Source organism: Scyliorhinus canicula, unplaced genomic scaffold (assembly GCF_902713615.1).
Source record: "Scyliorhinus canicula unplaced genomic scaffold, sScyCan1.1, whole genome shotgun sequence".
Taxonomy (NCBI): domain Eukaryota; kingdom Metazoa; phylum Chordata; class Chondrichthyes; order Carcharhiniformes; family Scyliorhinidae; genus Scyliorhinus; species Scyliorhinus canicula.
Genome location: NW_024055461.1, coordinates 2,036,508 through 2,053,858, shown reverse-complemented (window position 1 = coordinate 2,053,858; position 17,351 = coordinate 2,036,508). Strand labels below are relative to the sequence as shown.

General features: G+C 48.7%; 2 protein-coding genes and 1 long non-coding RNA gene across 4 annotated transcripts in view; 1 reads left to right on the top strand and 2 right to left on the bottom strand.

The window, feature by feature from the left end:
• LOC119959603 (zinc finger protein 774-like) overlaps positions 1-17,351 on the bottom strand; it is a 1,152,970-nt gene that overhangs the window by 734,491 nt on the left and 401,128 nt on the right. The window lies entirely within an intron of this gene.
• The window catches only part of LOC119959614 (zinc finger protein 239-like), a gene marked incomplete at its 5' end in the record, with an annotated part of 34,144 nt that overhangs the window by 12,794 nt on the left and 3,999 nt on the right, over positions 1-17,351 (top strand). The window lies entirely within an intron of this gene.
• Positions 717-7,176, bottom strand: LOC119959626. 2 transcript variants are annotated; one of them, XR_005459244.1, is made up of 3 exons: positions 6,962-7,176; positions 6,204-6,286; positions 717-2,036 (listed from the first exon to the last, which is right to left on the bottom strand). It is a non-coding gene; the product is annotated as an uncharacterized LOC119959626 (long non-coding RNA). The 2 variants fall into 2 exon arrangements; XR_005459243.1 differs by lacking the exon at positions 6,204-6,286.

The window sequence follows — 17,351 nt, the reverse complement described above, 5'->3', positions numbered from 1 at the left end:
GGCTCTGGTTAGGCCCCATTTGGAGTACTGTGTCCAGTTTTGGGCCCCACATCTCAGGAAGGACATACTGGCACTGGAGCGTGTCCAGCGGAGATTCACACGGATGATCCCTGGAATGGCGGGTCTAGCATATGAGGAACGGCTGGCGTTCCTGGGATTGTATTCATTGGAGTTCAGAAGGTTAAGGGGAGATCTAATAGAACTTACAAGATAATACATGGCTTAGAAAGGATGGACGCAAAGAAACTGTTTCCGTTAGGCGAGGAGTCGAGGACCCGTGGGCACAGCCTTAGAATTAGAGGGGGTAAATTCAAAACAGAAATGCGGAGACATTTCTTCAGCCAGAGAGTGGTGGGCCTGTGGAATTCATTGCCGCAGAGTGCAGTGGAGGCCGGGACGCTAAATGGCTTCAAGGCAGAGATAGATAAATTCTTGATGTCGCGAGGAATTAAGGGCTATGGGGAGAATGCTGGGAGGTGGAGTTGAAATGCCCATCAGCCATGATTGAATGGCGGAGTGGACTCGATGGGCCGAATGGCCTTACTTCCACTCCTATGTCTTATGGTCTTAAGATGTTCTGGGTGGATAATATCGGAATGTGGACTGGCCTCTCGATGGGACAGGCAGTGAGAGCAGCGGAGAAATCAGTGAGAAAGATTGCCTAAAGAGCAGCCAACACTCGGAATGAGGACGGATGAAAGACAAGACATCTGTAGTGGTGGAAAAAAGACTATTTACTAAACAGGATAAAATTAATGTACCATATCTGCCTTTGCAGATCATTGCAGTGGAAATGTGCCCTCGCTCGAAGAGAATCAGTCCCCTGGAATGAAACTTGGAAGACCGGCCAGTCCAGAGGGAAACACTCCGACCTCCCACATCACCAACTGTCAGAGTGAACATGGTTCAGTCCTGGATGTGATTCACTGCAGCAAAAACGGCAGAATCCAACCCCTGTAACTTGTGAACCTGCTGGTGTTTCAGCAGGTGGGATGACTGAGTGAATCCCTTCCCACAGTTAGAACAGGTAAATGATCTCTCCCCGTTGTGAACTCACTGGTGTGTGAGTAGGCTGGATGAATCTCAGAATCCTTTACCATACACAGGTCACAGTAAATGGTCTCTCCCCAGAGTGAACTCCCCTGTGAGTCAGCAGGTTGGATGAAGCTCTGATTCCTTTCCCAGACACTGAGCAGTAAATGGCTTCTCCCCAATGTGAACTTGCTGGTGTGTTCGCAGGTCTGATGCATCTCCGAATGCTTTCCTACACACTGAACAGGTAAACGGCTTGTCCCCAGTGTGAACTCGCTGGTGAGTCAACAGGCTGTATGAATCTCTGAATCCTTTCCCACACATGGAGCAGGTGAATGGCTTCTCTCCAGTGTGAACTCGCCGGTGTCTCAACAAGTCAGATGAAGTAGTAAATCCCTCCCTACACATGGAGCAGATAAATGGCTTCTCCCCGGTGTGAACTAGCTGGTGCCTCAGCAGGCAGAATGAATCTCTGAATCCTTTCCCACAATTGGAGCAGGTGAATGGTCTCTCCCCAGAGTGAACTCGCTGGTGTCTCAACAAGTCAGATGAATTAGTAAATCTCTTCCCCACACGCTGAGCAGGTAAACGGCTTCTCTCCGGTGTGAACGCGCTGGTGTGCCAGCAGGCAGGATGAATCTCTGAATCCTTTCCCACACTTGGAGCAGGTGAATGGTCTCTCTCCGGTGTGAACTTGCTGGTGTGTCCGCAGGTTGGATGAAGATCTAAATCTCTTCCCACACACTGAGCAGGTGAACGGTCTCTCGCCGGTGTGACTGCGTCGATGTGTTTCCAGCGCAGATGGGAACGTGAATTCCTTCCCACAATCCCCACATTTCCACAGTTTCCCCATGGTGCGGGTGTCTGTGACTTGATGCCTTTCCAGTCACACTGATGGTAAATAGCCGATGGTTTTCCCCGTCCTAATGAATCGAGTGACTGTCAGATCTCGATGTGAAGTTTGGTTTGAGATTTCTTGCTGCAAATCCTCCACTTTGAATATCCTGTTAAAGGAGTTTACAAATGTCATCACGGTCAGTACAGCTCAGAAATTCAGAACAGACAATTCTAGTTGCTGTGGAACATGCTTTCTTCCCTCGTTCCCCAAAAACTGTAAATTTCCTTTTTTTAAAAAATATTATTGGAATTTTGCATTTAATATCAAAACATTGCAGAACAATATAAAAACAATAATAGTAACCAAACCAATAACAACGTCAATACAGGTATCACATGCTGCTGCCGTGTCTGTGACAGTCATCCCCGTGTTATCAATCCCTCCCTCTGTAACATTGTGTATTAAACAGTTTTTAAAAAAATGTTCTTATTGGGAATTTTAATGGTTGATCATAAGAATTATACACAACTTGACATCGGTATTTACCGTTATTGCCAGGGTTGTTTGCGTTATTTACCATTACTTTCATTTAGCTGGTGGTGGGGGACACGGGTGGAGGGGGGGGGTCCTATTCTCCCCCCCTTGAGTTTTGGTCGGCGGTTTGGATGGTCCATCTCCCCGGTGCACACACTCTACCTCCCTCCCTCCATTCTCACTCTGCTCCCTCCCTCCATTCTCACTCTGCTCCCTCCCTCCTCACTCTGCTCCCTCCCTCCCTCCTCACTCTGCTCCCTCCCTCCCTCCTCACTCTGCTCCCTCCCTCCCTCCTCACTCTGCTTCCCTCCCTTCCCTCCTCACTCTGCTCCCTCCCTCCCTCCTCACTCTGCTCCCTCCCTCCCTCCTCACTCTGCTCCCTCCCTCCCGCCTCACTCTGCTCCCTCCCTCCCTCCTCACTCTGCTCCCTCCCTCCCTCCTCACTCTGCCCCCTCCCTCCCTCCTCACTCTGCTCCCTCCCTCCCTTCTCACTCTGCTCCCTCCCTCCCTCCTCACTCTGCCCCCTCCCTCCCTCCTCACTCTGCTCCCTCCCTCCCTCCTCACTCTGCTCCCTCCCTCCCTCCTCACTCTGCTCCCTCCCTCCCTCCTCACTCTGCTCCCTCCCTCCCTCCTCACTCTGCTCCCTCCCTCCCTCCTCACTCTGCTCCCTCCCTCCCTCCTCACCTGCTCCCTCCCTCCATTCTCACTCTGCTCCCTCCCTCCATTCTCACTCTGCTCCCTCCCTCCATTCTCACTCTGCTCCCTCCCTCCATTCTCACTCTGCTCCCTCCCTCCATTCTCACTCTGCTCCCTCCCTCCATTCTCACTCTGCTCCCTCCCTCCATTCTCACTCTGCTCCCTCCCTCCATTCTCACTCTGCTCCCTCCCTCCATTCTCACTCTGCTCCCTCCCTCCATTCTCACTCTGCTCCCTCCCTCCATTCTCACTCTGCTCCCTCCCTCCATTCTCACTCTTCTCCCTCCCTCCATTCTCACTCTGCTCCCTCCCTCCATTCTCACTCTGCTCCCTCCCTCCATTCTCACTCTGCTCCCTCCCTCCATTCTCACTCTGCTCCCTCCCTCCATTCTCACTCTGCTCCCTCCCTCCATTCTCACTCTGCTCCCTCCCTCCATTCTCACTCTGCTCCCTCCCTCCATTCTCACTCTGCTCCCTCCCTCCATTCTCACTCTGCTCCCTCCCTCCATTCTCACTCTGCTCCCTCCCTCCATTCTCACTCTGCTCCCTCCCTCCATTCTCACTCTGCTCCCTCCCTCCATTCTCACTCTGCTCCCTCCCTCCATTCTCACTCTGCTCCCTCCCTCCATTCTCACTCTGCTCCCTCCCTCCATTCTCACTCTGCTCCCTCCCTCCATTCTCACTCTGCTCCCTCCCTCCATTCTCACTCTGCTCTATCTAATATACACCCTCCCTATCCTTCTGAAGATGCTAAGTCACGCTGATCGACAGATTAATACTCACCGTTTCCTGTTCTCAACCAAGTGATAACATCCGAAGAAATAGGAGCAGGAGTAGGCCATTCAGCCCATCAAAGCTCTTCTTCTATTTAACAAGATCATGGCTGATCGGATTGTGACCCTAAATTTTGTTTTCTTCCTGTCACCATAACCCTCGACTCCCTTTTCTATCAAAACTCCAACTGGGCCTTGTATATATTTAACGATGCAGCCTCCACTGCTCTCTGGGGAAGAGAATTGCAAAGACTAACCCCCCTCTGAGGGAAGACATTTCTCATCATCTCAGAAATGTGACCCTTTATTTTGACAATCTGCCCATTAGCTCCTGAATCCCCCATGAGGGGAAACATCCTCTCTTCAGCTCCCATATCATATTACCTCAGAATCTTATATGTTTCAATATGATCACCTCTAAACTCCAATGAGTCCAGACGCTTTCCTCACAACTCAACACATTCATCCCAGGAATTAGCCCGGTGATCCTTCTCTGAACTGCTCCCAATGCAAGAATCATCCTCCTCAGTTAAGGGGATTGAAAGTGTGCACCGTACTCCAGATGCTATGATCTGAGAGCCATTACAGAGACACGGCTGCAGGATTCCATCACTTTTGAGAAGGGCAGGCTGGTACCTGAATATTCAAGATTCCATCACTTTTCAGAAAGACAGGAAACTGGGAATATGCGGAGGGGCAGCTCTGTTAATTAAGGATGACATTAGTACAATAGAGAGAGATGACCTTATTTCTAGAAATCAAGATGTACAATCACATTGGGTAATGATAAGAAATGATAAAGGCAGGAAGTCACTTGCAGGAGTAGTATCTAGGTCCCCTTAACAGTAACTACTGTCATGGGAATGTCTCTTTAAGAACTGTTTGGCTTCTCAAATGGCTGCAGTGATGTCATTGTGTGGGAGTAGCTGGGCTGTGGGTCTAGTTTTTAAACTTTTGCTTTGAGCTGGAAGCTGTTTGTGGCTCTGAGTTTTACTTTCGGGTTTGACAGTTGGAAGCTGCATTCAGACAAAAGAAGGCTTCTCTGGTCTCTCTGCAGGTTAAAAAGGTGTCTCCAGATCACTTGATAACTTCAAACTAATAACTGTTCTGGAAGGAATTCAAACCTTCTGTTTTGTGGTAAAAGGGATTGCCAGAGTTATGGATGTTGTTACACGAGTGAAACAGTAACATAGAACATAGAACATAGAACAGTACAGCACAGAACAGGCCCTTCGGCCCTCGATGTTGTGCCGAGCAATGATCACCCTACTTAAACCCACGTAACCCGTATCCCAACAATCCCCCCATTAACCTTACACTACGGGCAATTTAGCATGGCCAATCCACCTAACCCGCACATCTTTGGACTGTGGGAGGAAACCGGAGCACCCGGAGGAAACCCACGCACACACGGGGAGGACGTGCAGACTCCACACAGACAGTGACCCAGCCGGGAATCGAACCTGGGACCCTGGAGCTGTGAAGCATTGATGCTAACCACCATGCTACCGTGAGGCCCCCTAACGGGAACATATAAGGGTTAAATATAGAGTACTGTAGCTGTGTGGGGTATTTAGGTTTGTAGTTGATAAAAATGCCGACGATGTGTTTTAATAGAAATGTTAACTGAATTTGTCGAATAAACTTTGTTTTTGTTTAAAAGTGCCTAAGGCTCTATTGCATAACACCTGAAAAGTCGGCCCTTGTGCTCCTCATAACCAAAATCTACAAACAGTTGTAGGTCAGGTGAACTCCACGACATACTTTGGCGGTCTCTAGACCCGGGCCCACAACACTACACTGTAGGACGGAGAGTACAGAGAGGAATAATGGCTCTGAGAAAATGTAGATTGGGCGAATCAGATTGGCAAAGGTAGCCAGGCAGATGAGCTTGCAGAGTGTTTTGGAGAGTTTCTTACAGCAGCACATGCTGGAGCTGACCAGAGAGCTGACTATTCGAGATCACCCAATTACTGAATTGTTAGGGTGCAGAAGGCCCATTGTGTCTGCACCGACTCTTCAAACGAGGATGACGACTTAGTGCCATTCCCGTACCACCCTTGACAACTTCATATCTGAAATTATTGCTCAAAGTCCTCGAGGTTAAACCCAGCAGCTTCTCCTGCATCTCCACTCCAGCCAAACTGATACAACAAACCAAAGGGAATTGGACAAAACTCTGGAAAGACAAAATGCTAGAAGGAAGTGAAGAAAGGGCAGGGCAGTGGGATGAGCCAGCATGGGTATGATGGGCTGAATGGCCCCCATCTGTATTGTAATCATTCAATGATTCTGTGAAAAAGGACTGTAACTGGAGACCAGAGACTAACCTCCACAACCAACACCCTCCCCAACACAAATCAGTTCTTAATTGGTCTGTCTCTGTTTCCAGACTCGGTTCTGTGAGAAACGCCTGCAACAGAATAATAGCAAAATACTGTGGTTACTGAAAATTTGAAATAAAAAGAACAAATACTGAAAATACTCATCATGTCAGCAAGCAACTGCAGCAAGAGAAACAGAGTTAACATCTCAGGGTGACGGATTCAATAAACATATGAACAATGAGCAGGAGTTGCCATTCAGCCCCTCAAGCCTGCTCCACAATTTAACAAGGTCATGGCTGGTCCGATAGTAATCTCAAATCTTCAATTACAGAGAATAAATATGGAGCAGAATTTGATGGTTAATATCAGCTGATGAGCAGAAGAAAAATGATCTTTGATGCAGGAAAAACAATTCCTGACCTCGGGATGATAAAGATGGCAAATCAGCAGCACAAACCCAAGGGATGGGCAGCAGTGAACTTCATTCAGACACATTGGAAGAAATAACAGTAAAATACCAAAACTGGTTAAAATAAATCCACTATTAGAGGCAGAAGACATGAAACAATGGCAGAGAGGTGATGACGGATGGCAGAGAGGTAATGAGGGAGGGCAGAGTTGAAACAGAGCAATGGGTGAACATGGATTCAGATCCACAGTGAAGGAGCCAAACCTGCCCCAGAGCCCTGGAACCAGAGCACAGATAACAAAGCACAACACTAAAAACTCTAAATTATAGATGGATGCTCAATAATACTCACCTCTGGAACTATTTCAGTTTTCAAATTTGAAACCTTCTGCTGGAACTGCAGCTTGAAATAATTCAGCAGCACTCAAATCAGAGAAAAATTGCAGTCTTCAAATGTTCTAACTCACTGTAAAAGGTGATTACAAGAGTCATGTGTCAATAGTGGTTTAAATCAAGAGATAAACATTTTTCTTGATTTGAGATTGCTGTGTAAATACTCTCCTTCTGACCTCCGGTAAATAAGTTTGCAAAATCCATCAGTCAGTCCAGGATGCCAATTTATAACATTCCCTCCTTCTGTTTCCTGGTATAGGATTACTTAAAATGAGATATACTTAATTGGAAGTAGTTCAGACAAAGTTCACCGAGCTGATTCCTGGCTAGAAGGGAGTTGGTTTCAAGAGGAAATGTTGGGCAAGGTGGCTAGCACTATTGCTTCACAGCGCCAGGGTCCCATGTTTAATTCCCGGCTTGGGCCACTGTCTGTGCGGAGTCTGCACGTTCTCCCCATGTCTGCGTGGGTTTCCTACGGGTGCTCCGGTTTCCTGAAAGACGTGCTTGTTAAATGAATTGGATATTCTGAATTCTCCCTCATGTCCCCGAACAGGCGCTAGAATGTGGCAACAAGGAGATTTTCACAGTAACTTCATTGCGGTGTGAATGTACGCCTACTTGTGACAATAAATTTAAAAAAATTATTATTGTGTGCCCTGCAGCACCTTTCCGCATCTAAAGAGGGTGCCCGTAAACCAGACCTTTCAATCAATGAGTCATACATTTTCTCTCCTGGCCCCTGGAACCCCGGCACAGTGGCAGAGTGTTTTGCACTGCTGTCTCACAGCACCAGCGACCCGGGTTCAATTCTGGCCTTGGGTGACTGTGTGGTGTTTGCACATTCTCCTCGTTTCTGCGTGGGCTTCCTCCGGCTGCTCTGGTTTCCTTGCACAGGTCAGGTGGGAATAGAGTGATGAGTGGGCCGAGGTAGGCTGCTCTTTCGAAGGGTCGGTGCAGACTTGATGGGCCGAATGGCCTCATTCTGCGCTCCAGGGATTCTGTGATCAAGGCTGTCAGGATGGCCGCGCATGCGCTCTGCTCCCCGCTGAACGAAGATGGCGACAATGGAACTGGGCCTGATCCGGATAAAAGCCCCGCAGCTGCAAACTCGGGACCTGAAGGGTTTTATTTCGGCCGTGGGCCTTCACCGGGCGTTTATGAAGCTTCCTCTCCCTCCCCACTCCCGGCTCCATTCCTCCCGCCGCCTCGCCGACTCACCCACCCAAACAACCGCTTCCGCACTCGCAGGGCTCCGGGCAAAATGGCACTGCGCATGCACCAAATAGAGCTCTACGCCTGCGTACTGTGCTCATGCGGAGTGAATAGAGCACATTCACATCAAGGGGATTGCTGGGTAATATCCGCACCATTGCAACATCACAGTTAATACAATATAACTTTGTTACCATTTGAGATAAATTAATCTAAAAATGTCATACATTTTGAATTGGTGATCTGCTATGCTCCATTTGTCAAAGTTCTCCTGTGCGACCATGCAGTTTTTAAAGCTTTTATACTATTTCCTCTCTCATCCCTCCTCCGTAAGAAGTCTTACAACACCAGGTTAAAGTCCAACAGGTTTGTTTCAAACACGAGCTTTCGGAGCACGGCTCCTTCTTCAGGTGAACCATTCACCTGAAGAAGGAGCCGTGCTCCGAAAGCTCGTGTTTGAAACAAACCTGTTGGACTTTAACCTGGTGTTGTAAGACTTCTTACTGTGCTCACCCCAGTCCAACGCCGGCATCTCCACATCATGGCATCCCTCCTCCGACATTGCTGACTCTGACTGGGTTCAATCGCAGTCACTGGTTCCTCTTTTTCCTTCTCCATCTCTGATTCTGAATACTCACTGTTTTACAAAATCATACTGCACAAGTAAAAGTCATTCGGCCCATTATACCTCGACTGGCTCTTTGGAAGATCTATCCAATTATTCACACAGCCCTGCTGGCAGAGTTAGAGCAATGTATATCTGCTGTAGTAATCCGAGTGATTAATGGAAATAGTTTTCCAGTTGGATAGTTCACAGTCACATTCACCCCTGTGGAAAAATTGATTGTCCAATTTATTATCCAATTAAGTGTTCACCATTAGTTATGCACACAGAGCACCTGATTGAATTAATTCAACAATTGACAGACCACACAAACCACAGTGACATTATTAACAATAGGTCAAGTTAAGGGAGAATCCTGGTGTGATAGAGTAGATGAAATATGGGGTTACAAAATAAAGGCATTAATATCCTGCAATTTCACAATTCTCACTTGGCTGGAATGTTGCTGAACTCCTTTGCTGAAAACATACTTCTCTAGCAAAAAAACCACACAGCTTCTGCACAGCCAAAAGGAAATCACTCACGCTGCAATTCAAACTCTGAATGATTTGGGATGTTGCTGGTAAGTGCCCAGGACAAATTGTTATTTGTAAGGTGAAGGTACATCAGCAGCAGGAGTTAGTGAAGAGGGTGATGCTAATAAACAGGCAGGCTGACACACCAGGAAATCTGCTCCAGAGGATATTCATGGGATCCACCCAAAAGTCAAAACACAATCATTGGCACCGGTATGACCGACTTCAGTTGAACCTGATTTTAAAACTTGTCAGGACCCGGACCCTGATGTGATGGTGCAGAGGTGGTACACCATCGCAAAGATGTTCCTTCAGTCCTCACTGCAAGTAAGGTCTCACCCTCCTACATGATGAGGTTTTCTATCACAACGTAGCTCTAATTTGACATGCATTACATCTTGATGACTTGCAAAATAATTAATTTTGTTTCAGGATCAGATTGGGGAGTGTTGCTCCTTCATGTCCTCCATATGTTCATAATTACTACTGATGGCTGAGGAACCCCCAGGATGTTCGTCAACACCTGAACCTGTGTCCAAACTCATCCCACCATGCGACAGGAAGACTAATTGGGAAGTTCCACATGATGATCTGGATAAATTTGGAGGAACAAGTCTTTTATTCACAAATGAGGGAAGGAAGCACAGTATCTGTGTTACCATGGAGATAAATGTGTCAGGTACAAAATGAAAATAAATGAATAAATACTGTGCTTGATTTTTTTCCCAACTGGAACTCGATGTTGATGGTCGCCGTGCTTATGGACTGTGTCCAGGCTGAAAATTGGTTCTTGACATATGATCCCCACCCACTGCCCCACCCACTCTAGCCAGGTGATATTAACATTGAAATGGGAAAGCCAAAGAGTATCAGGGAAGGTGCTACTCCAGAACTTTCTCTATGATAGTTCTCTCAATGCTTGAATTGTGATTAAACTGTTATTACCTATTCCTGGGTCTCCCCTGGTTAGTTGGAAGAAGTCATTCGCCCAGAACTGTACACAATATTCCAGCTAAGGTCTAACTAGTGTCTTGTGCAAATTCAGCACAACCAGCTTTTTCCTGTAGTCTATGCCCTTATCAATCAAGCTCAGAATAGTATATGCTTCAACTGCCCTCTTCATCTATCCTGTCACCTTTGCTGACTTCTGTACATATACACCCAGGTCCCACTGCTTCTGCACCCCCTTCAGAATTTTACCCATTATTTTATATTGTCTCTCCATGTTCTTCCTCCCAAAATGTATCACCTTACACTTTTCCACATTGAATTCAACCTGTCGCCCATCTGCTCACTCCACCAACCTGCCATTGTCCAATTTGAAACTCTACACTGTACTCTTCAAAGTTTGTAATACTTCCAAGTTTTGTGTCATCTGCAAGTATTGAAATTGTCCCCTGCAGAACATCAATCTAGATCATGAATATATGCCAGGAAAAGCAAGGATCCAAATACCGACCACAGGGGAACACCATTACAAACATTCCTCCAGCCTGAAAAATATCCATTGACTGTTACTCTCAGCTTCCTAGTATTCAACCACTTTTGTATCCACTTTGCTACTGTCCCTTTTGTTCCATGCACTGCAATTTTTCTCACAAGTCTGTTGTGTTGCATTATATCAAATGCCGACTGAAAGTCATGTACATGACATCAACAGAATACCCTCGTCAATCCTTTTGGTTACCTCCACAAAAAAAACTCCAGCAAATTAATTAAACATAATTTCCTGTTTAGAAATCCATGCTGCTTCTTCCAAATTAGCCCTCATTTTTCCACATGGCTATTAATTCTATCTGGAATAATTGATTTGTGAAACAGACCTAACAACTGGTGTTAAACTAGTTAGTCTGTATGCTGGAGCTATCCTTACAACCCTTTTTGAATAAAGACATAAGATTTGTAATTCTCCAGTCTGGTACCTCCACGAAAGACTGGGGAATCATTTCAGGACCCCTGAAATATACATTTTCACTTCACCACTTCCTCGTTATCAATTTTAAACCTATTAGGGCCAGGGCTTTCTAGTCTGGCCTGGGTAGTATCTACCTCCTTTGTGAAGACAACCAGTTATTTTTGTACAATTTTGAACAGGGCGGGATTCTCTGTCAGCCGACACCTGAATCGCGAAATGAGATTGGTGGCAAATCGGTTTCGACTCTGAAATTGTGGCAGGCACCAATTTCACAGCAAATTGCAATTCTCAGGGCAGCGTGGTGGTGCAGTGGTTAGCCCTGCTGCCTCACAGCGCCGAGGTCCCAGGTTCGATCACAGCTCTGGGTCAATGTTCGTGTGGAGTTCGCACATTCTCCCCGTGTCTACGTGAGTTTCGCCCCCATAACCCAAAGATGTGTAGGGTAGGTGGATTGGCGACGCTAAATTGGCCCTTAATTGGAAAAAAATTAATTGGGTACTCTAAATTTTTTTTTTAATCGCAATTCTCTGTCACCTCAACAGTGGCGTCAATAATAATAATAATATTAATTGCGTATTGTCACAAGTAGGCTTCAATGAAGTTACTGTGAAAAGCCCCTAGTCGCCACATTCTGGCGCCTGTTCGAGGAGGCTGGTACGGGAATTGAACCATGCTGCTGGCCTGCCTTAGTCTGCTTTAAAAGCCAGCGATTTAGCCCAGTGTGCTAAAGAATTGTACATTCAGAACTTCTCTATTTATAATTTTGTAAACTGCTTTTCCAGGGCATGAGAATGGTGGATTTATGAACAGGAAGCTCAAACTGAACATCACAGCATTATCTGACAGAGTCACTGACTCACCACGGCCTGAATATCATCAGTAATTGATTTGGAAGGAGAAATGTTTGTGTGTTCTGTCTGTACGACACCAGTTGAAACATCTGTGACTGGAAAAGCATCAAGACACACACTGGAGTGAGAGGTTCCAGTACATGGACTGTACAAAGAGCTTTAAACAGCCTGTAAAAAACATTACACGATTCTCAGAGGGAAAAAAGCGTAATTGTGTTCTGTGTGTGTGGACAAAGCTTCAATTGGGCTTCAAAGGGGCTGGTTTAGCTCACTGAGCTCAATCGCTGGCTTTTAAAGCAGGCCAGCAGCACGGTTCGATTCCTGTACCAGCCTCCCCGGACAGGCGCCGGAATGTGGCGACTAGGGGCTTTTCACAGTAACTTCATTGAAGCCTACTCGTGACAATAAGCGATTTTCATTTCATTTTCATTTCAATTGATTGTCGAAACTGGAGAGATACAAGGAAACTGGCACCAAGGAGAAATGGTGGCAATGTGAGGAATGCGATAAAGGATTCAATTCTTCATCCCAGCTGGAAATCCATCGACGTGTTCACACTGGGGAAAGGCCTTTCATCTGTTCTGTGTTTGAGTGGAGATTCACTCAGTTATCTGCCCTTCGATCACACCAACGAGTTCACACTGAGGAAAAGCCATTCAGCTGCACAACCTGTGAAGAGAAATTCAAGTCATTATCTAAGCTCACTGAACACCAGCGAATTCACACGGGTCAGAAACCATTCATTTGCTTTGTGTGTGGGGAGGGATTCACTCAGATATTCACCCTCCAGACACACCACCAAATGCACACAAATGAGGATCCATTCAGGTGCATCACCTGTGGAGAGGGTTTCAGTCAGTCAGCTGACCTTAGTGAGCACCAACGCACTCACACTGGGGAGAAGCTGTTCACTTGCTCCGTGTGTGGGAAGGGATTCCCTTGGTCATCCCAACTGCTGACACATCAGTGGGATCACAACAGGGGAAGACGGTTCACCTTGTGTGGAGCGGGATCATTCAGTCACAACACCTGCTGAGACACCAGCGATTTCACAAGTGACTGCAGGGACTGGAATCTGCTGTTTTGCTGCTGCTAATCACATCCAGGATTGATCGTCTGACAATATCTGGTTTGACTCTGCTGATGTTGACAGTTCCTATAACTGGCTGCAGTTCAATATTCTAGAGATGTCACTGATTTTCGGGGCTGCAATGCCCCTTTTTAAAAGCCCCACCTGTGATCTTCCTCAATTCAAAAACTCTCAATCGGAACACCTTTTTTTTTTTTTAAATAATTTTTATTGAAGAAATTTTTCAAAATACAAACATTTTAACCCCCCCTACATTTACATTTAAATTATAACAAAACAAAGTCAAACCCCCCTACTTAACAAGAAAAAGAAAAAAAGTCCCCCCCCCCCCCCCTACTCGCGCGTCCCCCCCCCCCCCCCCCCCCCCCCGCCCGCGAACCGACAGTCAGACCAACTTATCATTTCTAGCAGCGTCCTCCGGCAGGCCTTGCCCGTGCCACCACCGCTACCGTACTTCCTTCGTCTTTGTTCCCCCCCCCCCCCCTCCTCCCCCCTCCCTCCCGCCCTCCCCTCCCCTCCCGGGTTGCTGCTGTCACGGCCTCAGTTTCTATCTCTGATCCAAGAGGTCTAGGAAGGGTTGCCATCGCCTGAAAAACCCCTGCACCGACCCTCTCAGGGCGAATTTGATCCTTTCCAATTGGATGAAGTTTGCCATGTCGTTTAACCAGGTGTTAACACTCGGAGGCCTTTCGTCCCTCCACTGAATCAGGATCCTCCTCCGAGCCACCAAGGACGCAAAGGCTAATATTCCAGCCTCCCTCACCTCCTGTACCCCCGGTTCCACCCCAACCCCGAAGATCGCAAGTCCCCATCCTGGCTTGACCCTGGACCCCACCACTCTCGACACCGTCCCTGCCACCCCCTTCCAGAACTCCTCCAGTGCCGGACATGCCCAAAACATATGTGCATGATTCGCAGGGCTTCCCGAACATCTAATACACCTGTCTTCACCCCCGAAAAACCGACTCATCCTTGTCCCCGTCATGTGGGCTCTATGCAGTACCTTAAATTGAATGAGACTTAGTCTCGCACATGACGACGACGAGTTGACCCTCTCCAGGGCGTCTGCCCATGTCCCGTCCTCTATCTGTTCCCCCAGCTCTAACTCCCACTTATCTTTCAGCTCCTCTACTGGTACCTCCTCCACCTCCTGCATAATCTTATAGATGTCCGAGATCTTCCCCTCCCCGACCCAGACCCCTGATAGCACCCTGTCACTCACCCCCCTGTCGGGGAGCGCGGGGAACCCCGCTACCTGTCGTCTGGCAAATGCCTTCACTTGGAGGTACCTGAACGTGTTCCCCGGGGGGAGCCCAAATTTCTCCTCCAGCTCTCCCAGGCTCGCAAACCTCCCCTCTATAAACAAGTCCCTCAGTTGTCTAATACCCGCCCTCTGCCAGCTCTGGAATCCCCCTCCTGTGTTTCCCGGCGCAAATCTGTGGTTCCCTCTTAGTGGTGCCCCTATCAGACCTCCCACTTCCCCCCTGTGTCGCCTCCACTGCCCCCAGATCTTGAGGGTGGCCGCCACCACCGGGCTCGTGGTATACCTCGTGGGAGGGAGCGGCCATGGTGCCGTTACCAGTGCCCCTAAGCTTATGTTGCCGCAGGACGCCCTCTCCATGCGCTTCCAGGCTGCCCCCTCCCCTTCCATCATCCACTTTCGTACCATCGATGTATTTGCCGCCCAGTAATATCCTGAAAGGTTGGGTAACGCCAGCCCTCCACTATCCCTACTCCGCTCCAAAAAGACCCTTCTAACTCTCGGGGTGCCATGTGCCCACACATACCCCATGATACTACTCGTTACCTTCTTGAAAAAGGCCCTGGGGAGGAAGATGGGCAGACACTGGAACAAAAACAAGAACCTCGGGAGGACCGTCATTTTAACTGACTGCACCCTCCCTGCCAGCGACAGCGGCACCATGTCCCACCTCTTAAACTCCTCCTCCATCTGTTCCACCAGTCTGGAAAAGTTCAACTTGTGGAGGGTCCCCCAGTTCTTTGCCACCTGCACCCCCAAATACCTAAAACTTTTAACTGCTCTTTTGAAGGGGAGCCTCCCAATTCCCTCCCCTTGGTCTCCCGGGTGTATTACAAAAACCTCACTTTTCCCCAGATTTAATTTATATCCCGAAAAGTCCCCGAACTCCGCTAGTATCCCCATTACCTCCGGCATTCCCCCCTCCGGGTCTGCCACATACAACAACAAATCATCCGCATAGAGCGAGACCCGATATTCCTCCCCTCCCCTTGTCAGTCCTCTCCACCCCCCTGAACCCCTCAGTGCCATCGCCAACGGCTCAATCGCTAATGCAAAGAGTAAGGGAGATAGGGGACATCCCTGCCTAGTACCTCGATGGAGCCCAAAATATTCTGACCTCCTCCCGTTTGTTACCACACTTGCCATCGGAGCTGAATAGAGCAGTTTTACCCACTTGATAAATCCCTCCCCAAACCCAAACCTTTCCAACGTCTCCCACAAGTATTCCCACTCCACCCTGTCAAATGCCTTCTCCGCGTCCAGCGCTACCACTATCTCCGCCTCCCCTTCCACTGCTGGCATCATAATCACATTTAACAATCTCCGGACATTTGTGTTAAGTTGGCGTCCCTTCACGAACCCCGTCTGGTCTTCATGGACTACCCCTGGCACACAGTCCTCTATCCTGGTTGCCAGGACCTTTGCTAACAGCTTGGCGTCAACATTCAGGAGGGAGATGGGCCTGTAGGACCCGCACTGGACCGGGTCCTTGTCCCGCTTCAAAATCAAGGAGATCAGGGCCTGCGACATTGTTGGGGGCAGAACCCCCCCCTTGCGCGCCTCATTAAAGGCTCGCACCAGCACTGGACCCACCAAGTCCACAAATTTCCTGTAAAACTCCACCGGGAACCCATCCGGCCCCGGCGCCTTCCCCGCCTGCATCTGGCCTATCCCTTTAATTAGCTCCTGCAGCTCTATCGGCGCCCCCAACCCTTCCACCAGCTCCTCCTGTACCTTTGGGAACCCCAATTTGTCGAGAAAGTTCTTCATTCCCCCTCTCCTCTTCGGCGGTTCAGACCTATACAATTCCCTATAGAAGTCCCTAAAGACCCTATTCACCTCTTGCCCCTTCTGCACTACATCCCCACCCCTCTCTCTCACTCCCCCAATCTCTCTGGCTGCATCTCGCTTACGAAGCTGGTGTGCCAGCATCCTGCTCGCCTTTTCCCCGTACTCATACGCCGCACCCTGCGCCCTTCTCCACTGCATTTCCGCCTTCCTAGTGGTCAGTAGGTCGAACCTGGCCTGCAAGCTACGCCGCTCCCTTAATAGCCCCTCCTCTGGTGCCGCCGCATATTTCCTATCTACTTCTAGGAGCTCCCCCACCAGCCTCTCCCTTTCCTGCCTCTCCTTCCTCTCTCTGTGTGCCCTTATGGAGATCAGCTCTCCTCTAATCACTGCTTTCAAGGCCTCCCAGACCGTCCCCACCTGCACCTCACCTGTGTCATTCGTACCCAGATAGTTCTCAATGCCCGTTCTCACCCTTCTGCACACCTCTTCGTCCGCCAACAGCCCTACATCCAGGCGCCACAACGGGCGTTGGTCCCGCGCCTCCCCCATGTCCACGTCCACCCAATGTGGTGCATGGTCCGATATCGCAATGGCCGAGTACTCCGTGTCCTGCACTCTCGGTATCAGCCCCCTGTTCAATACGAAAAAATCGATCCTAGAGTACACTCTGTGGACGTGGGAGAAAAAAGAATACTCCCTCGCCCTAGGCCTACCAAATCTCCATGGGTCTACCCCTCCCATCTGCTCCATGAACCCCCTTAACACCTCTGCCGCTGCCGGCCTCCTATTCGTCCTGGAACTCGATCTATCCAGCCCAGGGTCTAACACCGTATTAAAGTCCCCTCCCATGATCAGGCCCCCTGCCTCCAGTCCCGGGATGAGGCCCAGCAGGCGCCTCATAAAACCCGCGTCGTCCCAGTTCGGGGCATACACATTTACCAGTACCACATTCTCTCCCTGCAGCCTACCCCTCACCATCACGTACCTGCCCTCCTTGTCTGCCACCACCTCTGCCGCCACAAACGACACCCTCTTTCCCACCAAAATCGCCACCCCCCGGTTCTTGATATCCAAGCCTGAGTGGAACAC